Raw genomic sequence first — 10127 nt, 5'->3', positions numbered from 1 at the left:
AATTGCAAAGGAATAAGCACTTGAATGGAAAAGAGCTCATATTATTATTTTATTTTTAGAGAATAATAGCCTACTTTTGTTTTTTATTAACTTTTTTATTTTCCATATACATAGTTGCTTTTATTTTATTTTATTTCAATAGGTTTTTGGGGAACAGGAGGAGTTTGGTTACATGAATAAGTTCTTTCGTGGTAATTTCTGAGATTTTGGTGCACCCATCACCCAAGCAGTGTACACTGTACCCAATGTGTAGTCTTTATTCCTCATCTCTGTACCCTTTCCCCCAAGTCCCCAAAGTCTATTATATCATTCTTATGCCTTTGCATCCTCATAACTTAGCTCCCACTTATGTGTGAGAACATATGATGTTTGGTTTTCCATTCCTGAGTTACTTTACTTAGAATAATGGTCTCCAGTTCCATCCAGGTTGCTGCAGGTGCCTTTATTTCATTCTTTTTTATGGCCGGGTAGTGTTCCATGGTATATATCTATCACAATTTCTTCATCTACTCATTGATTGCTGGGCATTTGGGCTGGTTCCATATTTTTGCAATTGTGAATTGTGCTGGTATAAACACTTGTGTGCAAGTATCTTTTTCGTATAATGACTTCTAAAGAACTCATTTTATTCAAGCATCCATGGGACTTACGTGGAATCACTAGTCTTTAGAACTGGACTTTCCTGGGCTTTTTTTTTTTTTTTTTGACAGCGAGTGTGAGTGGGTATGATATTTTTCCCCCTCATTTCAAACCAGGAGTAGAAGTTAGAAAAGAGGAATATTAACTCTAATTGCATTTTTTTGCCATTGAGTTTGACATTAAATACATTAAGTCTGCTAAAAGAGAAGGCTAGTGGAAGTTTGTTTGACTCATGCATACTTTTCATAGGTATGGGCCTTTTGTGTTTGCTCATCATTCTCAGTCAGGAAAGGGACACCTTTATCTTTATTTTAAAAGCTGGTTACATTGGGGTCTTGGCTGGAAACAGAATTTGCCTCCGAGGGTTTGAATGAAGAGAGTCTAGTGAAGGGACTACTGCAGACCCCTGGGGAGGATTATAGTGATAAACAGAGGGTGATCTGGCTCCCAAAAACCAGCAGCAGGGGGAAGCCATTGCCATCCTTGGGCCACAGAAACAAGAGGAGCAAATTGTGGAGTCCCATGAGGGTTGTAATCATGGCGGAAGGGCCACTGGGCAGAAGCCAGAGCTGTGAAGGGACATACCCACTGTGGGACACTGCAGTGAAGTGGAGAGAGTAGGAGAAACAGCACCCGATTACACTCCTCCCGCTCCCCCACCTTTGGCTGGTGCCACCCTTCATCAAACCCAACAGAAGCCAAGGGTCATGGCAGTGTAGATGACATTGGGACAGCGAGAGGTGGAGTATGGCTGGAGGAATTGTGGGGTGGGGAGAGACAGGGAATACCAGCAAAATGGCCCATTGCAATTGAGCCCCCAGATTATTACTTGTGACATGAGGTTTGCAGGAAATGCAAAGTAGATGCATTAAATTAATGAGTAAATCCATTTTTTAAAAAAGAGTCAGTTTTATTGTTTTAAAATGACTTGCTACTCCCCTAGCCTGTTCTGAAGTTCTGGTGTAGAAAGACCCTGTTTGCCTGAGTTTTCTTAGCCTCACTGTGTGGTGAAAAAGGTGGTGACCTTTAAGAATGTGGAGGCTGCATTTGACCTCAAGGGGCCTGGAGGGATGGCACAGCTGTTATTGGTTGCCCCAACTGGCATTTTCAGAGTTAAAAATGGCTGTCATTACCTGAATGCTCTTATTGTCCTAGTGGGCTATTTCTGTTGGAGCTAAATGTAATTACTGAATAATCATTTCCAGTTGTTCGTTGATTATTTGTGCATACATTATTTAATGAAAATAGACTCAGATGATCCAGTGGTAGAAAAGCCAATTTCTGGGAAAAACATCCACTGTAGCCTCTCATATCCCCAGCTGTAGATTATTGGAAAACAAAAGCAAAACAACATGATCTTAAATGCTCTTGGCAACTTGAACCAAACCTGGTCCCAGGATCATTTAAGAACTTCTGCTGCGAGGCTCAGAGAAAATAGAGCTGAAAATAGACCAGTTGCAGCAGATTCAGTGGAGCGACCTGAAAATATTTTCTTTAGCAGGGAGTTTTTAATGAGCAACAAAATGGCATGCCCAGAAGATTACGTTCTTGGGAGAAGAAATTCGTGTTTGATTTTCCTTTTCCCGGTGGACTACCTCTCTGAAGTAACTTTGCATCAAGTCTTTAAACATGATACAGTGAAAGCTTCTCAGCCTCCTATCTGCAGTGATGTTTTCGTCTTATTTAACCCAATCTTTTCTTCCCCTATTTGTGATGGATTCTTGGGCAAAGCTACCTTCATCTAAAAGATTCCAGAAAAAAATAAATAAAAGCATACTCTTTAAAAATATTATTTATGTATTTACATCGTTCCTTAGTTTACATTGTGTTTCCTTTGTTCCCTAGCCTGGAACAATGTCTGGCCTGGCTTTGTCCTCATATTGGCTGCTCTCTTTATATCACAAAATGTTAAGTTAAAACGTCAAAAAGTCGTCATAAGCTATTCGCTCTAGTGGCTCATTGGCTTAAATAAAGTTCGAGAGCCTTTGACTCTCAGAGCTTAAATGAGCTTAATTGAAATTTTGAGCAAAGCTTAAAAAGCCAAATCTGTCTATCATGTCTTGTGAAAGGAATGTCATGACTTTGAGTAGCTGGAATCCATAAGCTGCTCATAGTTACTGACTCTAAGTAGATACCAAGGCCTATCTTGCTCTTATTGATCTGACCTGTGCAAAGAGTTTGAGCAGGCAGTTAGTAGTTAATGCAACGCCATGCTAGCTTGTGCTTTAACCTAAGTTAAGAACCCGAAGCCTGTGATAATGGGGATTAGCACTGATGTAAAGATAATCTCTGTCCTTTGCAGCTATTCTTGTCTGTGTCAGGATTATTTTCCAAACCACTGTGGTCGTAACATTGATGCGTCTTTAACTCTGTTGCCTGCCATAGTCCCTGGAGGTCAGTTAGTTGCCATGGTTGTCTCTTCTAGCTCTGAAAGAAACATCCATTTCCTCTTCCACTGTTATTTTCATAGGCAAGGACCTTCTTTCTGCCCTGACTCATCAAGATGACCTCCAACAAGACTGCCTGCTCACAGGGTTCCCTTCCTCTTGCCACAGCAGGCTTCCTAGACCTATGTAATATTTATCAGGATCTGACTCTGCTTAAAAACTCTCAGCCAGTTATTACCAACAGAGTAAAACCCCTGTCAGTAAACAATGAAGATACTGTTGAGAGCAACTGCTATGGACAAGATCCAATGCTCGGCACTGTAGGAACCCAGATGATGTTCACCTGCTTCTTCACCTTGTGTCCTTGATTAGTTTATAATTTCCTGTAGGCCAGGAATTATACTTGATGTGTAGAAGTGCCCAGCAACAGGACTGGCTTTTCATCAGCATTTCTGATTACATAGCTTCAGTTGATGATAGCTCATTAAGGCATACAGCCTGGAAACTTACATACATAGTCCTCTCAAGGCTGTTAGATGTGGCTCCTAATATTTTTGAAACTGTCTATTTAGAATTCTCTTCAGAACTCCTAAGTTATGAAAAGAGTCTTGTTACTCCATCCTTTTGTTCAAGACACAATTGACTGAATTCCTGCTCAGTACCAGGCACCATGCCAAGCCCTTGGTATGCCAAAAAGCCCACAGAACAGACTGCCAGGAACACACCAGAGGCAAACAAACTTAGGTTTATTACCTTGCTGCTGCAGTAAGAGAGAGTCACACCTTGGAGAGGTGTGGGGCATTTCAACAGGTGGAAGCTTGGGAAGAATATCTATAGAGTTTGCAGGGTTGAAGTTAGTTATAGGATGCTCTTGAAAGAGATTGGTCAGAATTCATAAACCAGAAAGTTGCTGGAACAATCAGTGCTCTTATCTTGAGGACACATGACTCTGTGGCGTTACAGGTAGATCAGTTTGTCTGTGGCCTTATTTAGAACATATATGATATAGTTGGGATATTTGTCCCCAACCAAATATCATGTTTGGGAAATGAAAGCCGTAGTGTTGAAGGTGGGGCCCGGTGGGAGGTCTTTGGATCATGGGGCCGGATCCCTCATGAATGGCTTTGGCCATCTTCTTGGTGATGAGTGAGCTCTTTCTCTGAGTTTACAGGAGATCTGGTTGTATAAAAGTATGTGGCACCTCCCCTTTCTCTTGCTCCTGTTTTCACCATGTGGTGTGCCTGCTCTCCCTTTGCCTTCCACCGTGATTGGAAGCTTCCTGAGGCCTCCCCAGAAGCATATGCCGCTATGCTTCCTATACAGCCTGCAGAACTGTGAGCCAATTAAATCTCTTTTCTTATCAATTACCCAGGCTCAGGTATTTCTTTATATCAGTGCAAGAATGGCTGAATACAATACGTGTCTGAATGAGCAGGTATAGAGTCCGGGTTTAGTTTGTTTTGCATGTCATGGCTTATACAGGTTTTCAATGTTGTGAATAATAATCTAATTTTGCAATTATGGTTTTGGTTTGAATTTTCAGATCCTTCGCACATCTTAGTTGCCAGCTGAATTGACTTTCCCTTCATCAGAAGAATAATGACTGAGTTCCTGTTCTCAAGAAGTCCCCAGTCTGGGCTATCATAATATAATTTGATGTGTACCATAATAGAGATATAAATAAGGTGTTACTGAGTTCAGAAGAAGCAAACTTTAAAAAAAAAAAAACTATAACTTTGTTGAAATCCTACCATATACAAGGCTCTACACAATTAGGCACTGCTCAAGTTCCATACATTACTTTATTTGATCCTCAGCAATCCTACGAAGTAGATGTTATTTTTCTTTCAAATTTTAAAGACAAAAAAGTGAGATGCAAAAAAAGTTAGATGGGTCACTCAAGGTCACCCAGCTAAGAGATGATTTTAGAATTTTATTAAACAAATGCTTGCTGGGTATTGTTCTAGGTGCTTTATATAAACTCCAATGTAGACCTCTGAAGTAGCTACTACTCTATTCTATTTCATCACTGAGAGTAATGAGCCTTGGGGATATGAAGTAACTGGTCTAAAGTCACAAAGCTGGTGAGCATGTAGTAGAGGCAGGATTCAGATCCCAGCTATGTGACTCTCTGGGTCGTGCACTCTCCAGGTCATGCACATGGCCCCCTTGCCCTGCTGCTTCTCCTCAGCCCTTGTCATTAGACTTTCATGCCTGTGTCTTTAACCACTGTGCTAGTGTGGCTCATGGACAGGAGAAGCTTCACAGAAGGATTGACATGTGGGCTGGGATTTGCTAGATAAATAGGATATCTCTGGATGGATCAGGAAGAGAAGGCTGTGACACTTCATTCAGGAACAGTAGCCCTTGAGGAGCCCTGGGAACAGGAAAATCTCTGCTGGGCTAGGGGTGGGGTGAGGCTTGAGTGTGTAAAATCAGAGAGCTGTGGGTGGTAGTGATAGAGCTGGAGACACTAACACTAGAGTGATAGTGTTGGAACCAGATTGGGACTTCACAGTCACCCTGGCATTTGACCAATAGGATGCTTCTCTTCCCAATACCTCCCTTGGCTCTGAATGGTCACTCTTATTTCAATGCATCCCCTCAGGAGAGAGATCACCAAAGATATACACACTGAAAGCAGTTCCGGAGAAGTTCTAGAAATGTGTTAAGTAAAAGAAGCTTTAGGAAAATATGCTGCCTAGAGATATTCTTATGGCAATTGCCTTGATGAACATAGCACTTATTGTAATGTCTACGTCCTCATAAATTAGAGAAAGAAAATGTCACTACTTTTCAATCAGTCCAGAGTCTGGAAGAGCAGCTTTTATTTGTGCAGTGCTGGGAGGTGACTTGCATTTAATCTTCACATCAATTCTATAAGGAAGACTCTATTCATATGTCAGTTGTATAGATGAGGAAACTGAGGCTCAGAGGACTCCAAGGAGTTTGGTACGTCACAGTGATAGGTGATAGAGTCAAGATTTCAACCCGGTTTGATTCCAGAGTTTGTTCTGCCACATTGCTTCAAGAAGTCTATGTCCTTTTAGTTTGTGAAAGTGCAGTATGTCCCAAACACAATGGCCAATCCTATGCCATGGAGAGTCAGTAGTAGGAGAGGCAGGAGCAGCCTGGAGTAGTAGGGAGAGGCAGGAGCAGCCTGGAGTAGTAGGGAGAGGCAGTAGTAGGAGGACCAAGAGGAGGGGGACTTGTTGGAGCTTCACCCACCCTTCCCCATTCTGTGCCAGACCTGCCCCTGCCTCCCATCCTTGGGACTTCCTGGTATAAAATAGTATCCCACCCAGTGTTACTCCTTAGACAGCAAGAGATAGTCCAAAACCCAAAGACTGAAATTCCAGGTCCCACTGTGGGCAGCAGAGCTCCTCTTCCCTTTGCTGGGACATTAGTTCAACAGCCAATTAGCAGATAGATTTGTGTTGACCCTTCTGTTAACAACCTAGTAGTTTACTGATTTAACTAATGACAGGTGCCTTTGTTAGGCGCTGTGGGCACAGAAAGGTCTTTGATGACTCTGGAAAACTGATGATATTTATAATTTGGGGTATGGCATTCTAAATTTTTGTAGCACCAGGGAAAAGGTGGCAGCAGCAGGTAATGAACCCAGGGCTACACATTCTGGAAATAGAAGGAATGATTTGTTATCATCTTTTTTTTTTCCCTCCTGTAGAGTGAACTTGTGGATTAATTGTATTAGTTTATTAACTTACTCTAAGTAGGACTTGTCCCTTTGGCCCTTTGCATGCCCCTACCATCCGTAGTATCTAGTATGGCTAATAAGCATGAGACCACCAGTGTCTGAATCCTGATTCCTCAGCTTATCTTGGACAAGCTGTTTAAACTTTCTGTGCCTTACTTTTTTTTTTATTTTGAAGATGGAAATAATAGTACCTACCTTATAGGGTTATTTGAAAGATTAAGTAAAAAAAATCCTTGAAAATCACTCAGCACATTGCTCAGCACATAGTAAGAGCTCAGTAAAGGATAAGAATATTAAATGCTGAGTGAGCACCTGTGGTGTGCCAGGCCTGGGCATGGGCTGAACACTGCACTCCCAGGGGTGCCTTTCATGGACAACAATGTTAATATGACTCTGGAGTTGTGCAATGCGATGACCCCATTCCAGAAACTGCTGTGAGTGATTCACATGTGTTTGCTCTTTCAGCCTTGCAACAACCCATTATTATTCCCATTTAGAATTCAGACAGAGAGATGTTAATGGCTTTGCTCAAGTTTAGCCAGCTGGTAAGTGGCAAAGATGGGGTGTGAGCCATTCATATTATTGTGGTGTGGACCAGCACAGTTGACCTCTTTCCTGTCAGTTGCAACATGGAGGAAAGATCTCCTTGATAGTTTGGTTTTCTTTATTAACCCATAATGCATGATTTGTCTTTGTGTATTTTAATATTTCTTAGAAGCATTTATATTTTTAGCCTTTATAAATAATACATATAATTGCAGTTTAATAATAGAAATTCATAAATTCACTTGACCTTGGGCAAAGGTTATATACTGTTACTTATCGAGTTCAACTGTATGTGATTAGAGAAGAGGAAAGGAAAGAGGAAATGGGGGGTTGGGGAGACAGAGAATGAGAACAAGGCCACCGGACATTTGAGTAGTACCAGCACGTCTATCCGCCCATCCATCTGGCTCCAGGGAAGGATTTGTCACCAGCCCATGTTCTTTGTTCAGATGGCTTCAGTTCCCATGCGACTTTCATAATGCAGGCATCTTGCCACATGGAGTGTAGTAATGCACTTTTCATACAACATAGCCTATAAATGAAGCCAGATACTTTAGCTGGTAGTCAACCAGAGAAGCAGGGGTTTGCTCCAGTACCATAAGAAAAAACTGGCTGTGCTAGTTTTTTTACCATCTTTTTTGACAAGTGACATGGCAAGTCCCCAGTGAGACACCTTTCTGAGGGATTTTCAAGAGGACCATCCTCTTCCAAAGACCGATTTTTGCTCTGCATGGTGGTCAGTGATTTTCTAAAACGGTTGTGGGCCCTCCATGGCACCTGCCTTGGCCACAGACGAGCTAAGAAAAGCACGAACAGATTTGTTCCATTCTATTTTCTCCTCCTCTCAACCTGAGCCCTTCCTTGACCTAGTTAGCCCCTTTGCATAGAATGGTTTGCTGAGCTGTATTGCTCTCTCTCCTCAGGGTCCTGTATTGCCTTTCTCTGTTGGCACCAGAAACCTCTGAGCCTCCTAGCCCTTCCTGAACTTTCTTGGCTCTTACCTGCCTGGGAGGAGAACTGACACATGAATCAGTACTATTTATGTCTTCGGTAACTTTTTGCGACCTTTTGAATGTTTCAAAATTAGTTTTCTTCCTCCCAAAATTTCATTCAGGAGGCCAAAATAAGAAGGTTTTTCATTTTAAGGTTAAAGTCTCTGTGATAGTGACATTACAATAGAGACAGATCAATACTGACTCCTTTTCCCTCAAATTCTCATTGTGCTTGCTCCTCTAAGGGTAGCAGCCTCACAGGAACAGGTAGTATTGGTGGCGTTTCTGTGAGAGGTTAGGGGCACCTGATGATTGATAGCGATTATGACAAGACTATGTAGTTTCTCTGATTGCCACACTGAGGTGACTCAGGGCACCATCAGAATTGGAGGAGATGAATTTTTAATATAAAAATAGGATGTTGTTGATACAATGCAGTCAAAAAATGAATCACCATGCCCTCTACCCCTAACAAAATATGTCTTCCTTTCTGCTTAAGACCAAAATAAATTACTTTCTGCCACTGCCATTCACAGAGCCAAATTAGAGCCTAGCTAAGATGGAGCAGAATATTTTTGTCTAGGACAAAGCAAATCAAAATGGCAAGATTACCAGTTAGTGCAATGGCCTAGCCACAGTGGGCACTCAGGTGTTAGTTCATCTGCTATGCGCTGAGGGGATTTTGTTCCACAAGTTACTTTTATGATATCTGCTAATAGATAGGTGGTTGGCAGGGGGCTATATTTAGGAGAATATTGCTTGCCCTAATGCTGTGGGAGTCTCAGGGAATGTGGTTGTATTAGTCCATTTTTATGCTGCTGATAAAGATATACCTTAGACTTACAAAAGAAGTAGGTTTAATGGACTCCCAGTTCCATGTGGTATGGAGGCCTCACAATCATGGCGGAAGGTGAAAGACACGTCTCACCTGGAGGCAGACAAGAGAAGAAAACTTGTGCAAGAAACTCCCCTTTATAAAACCATCAGATCTCATGAAACTTATTCACTATCCAGAGAACAGGAAGGGAAAGACACACCCCCATGATTCAATTACCTCCCACTGGCTCCCTCCCACAACACGTGGGAATTGTGGGAGCTACAATTCAAGATGAGATTTGGGTGGGGACACTGGCCAAACTATATCAGTGGCTTAGAAACATGAATACAGAACCTGAATTGAGCCTGTTTCTTCATTTTCCCACCTGATTGCTTTGAACTAATAAGGACTGAATTTAAGTGGGATGCTGTCTCCCTCCCTGGCTTCCTCAAAGCTGGGTTCATTGTACCCCCTAGGTCTTGCCCATGATTTCTCTCTCAAGGCTATCATCACATTTTGTGAGAATTACCTGTTCTGTGCACTTTTTATAGGTTGAGACTATGACATATTTGGTACCAAAAACAGTGGCATATAATTGGTGCTTCCTTGTGGAATGAACGAGTGAATGAATGAATGGTGTTAAGATGTTATGTTTCTCTTTTTTTCAGCAAATTTCTTAAATAAAAAACCAGGATGAATTCTACAGGGGATGTGGCAGGACCATGCAGGCTCTCCACAAAAACACTATCTAAGCATTCTCCTTACTGACCCAGGTGTGCTGGGACTTTTATTTAAAGAAATGTGATGTGAAAGGCTGTGTTAACCCTCTAAACCCAATTGTCAGAGAATCTGAAATTGTAAAAGTTTCAAAACCTTAAAATGAATGCAAATTCTTATTCTTATCATTTCTGTACTAGAACCAGGAGAATGAGAGGGCCTAGGACCAGATCTCTTTACAGTGAGGTGGGCACTTACAGATGCCACAGCTCTAATCGGATGAGGGTTAGTCCATAAGTCACTTGTTCCAA

The 10127-nt window shown here is 41.8% G+C and overlaps 1 protein-coding gene across 10 annotated transcripts in view; it reads left to right on the top strand.

Moving 5' to 3' along the window:
• NCALD (neurocalcin delta) overlaps positions 1-10127 on the top strand; it is a 443361-nt gene that overhangs the window by 126079 nt on the left and 307155 nt on the right. The gene's annotated exons all lie outside the window — the stretch shown is intronic.

This window comes from Macaca mulatta, chromosome 8, assembly GCF_049350105.2.
Source record: "Macaca mulatta isolate MMU2019108-1 chromosome 8, T2T-MMU8v2.0, whole genome shotgun sequence".
Lineage (NCBI taxonomy): Eukaryota > Metazoa > Chordata > Mammalia > Primates > Cercopithecidae > Macaca > Macaca mulatta.
This window is presented reverse-complemented; position numbering and strand designations above follow the sequence as displayed.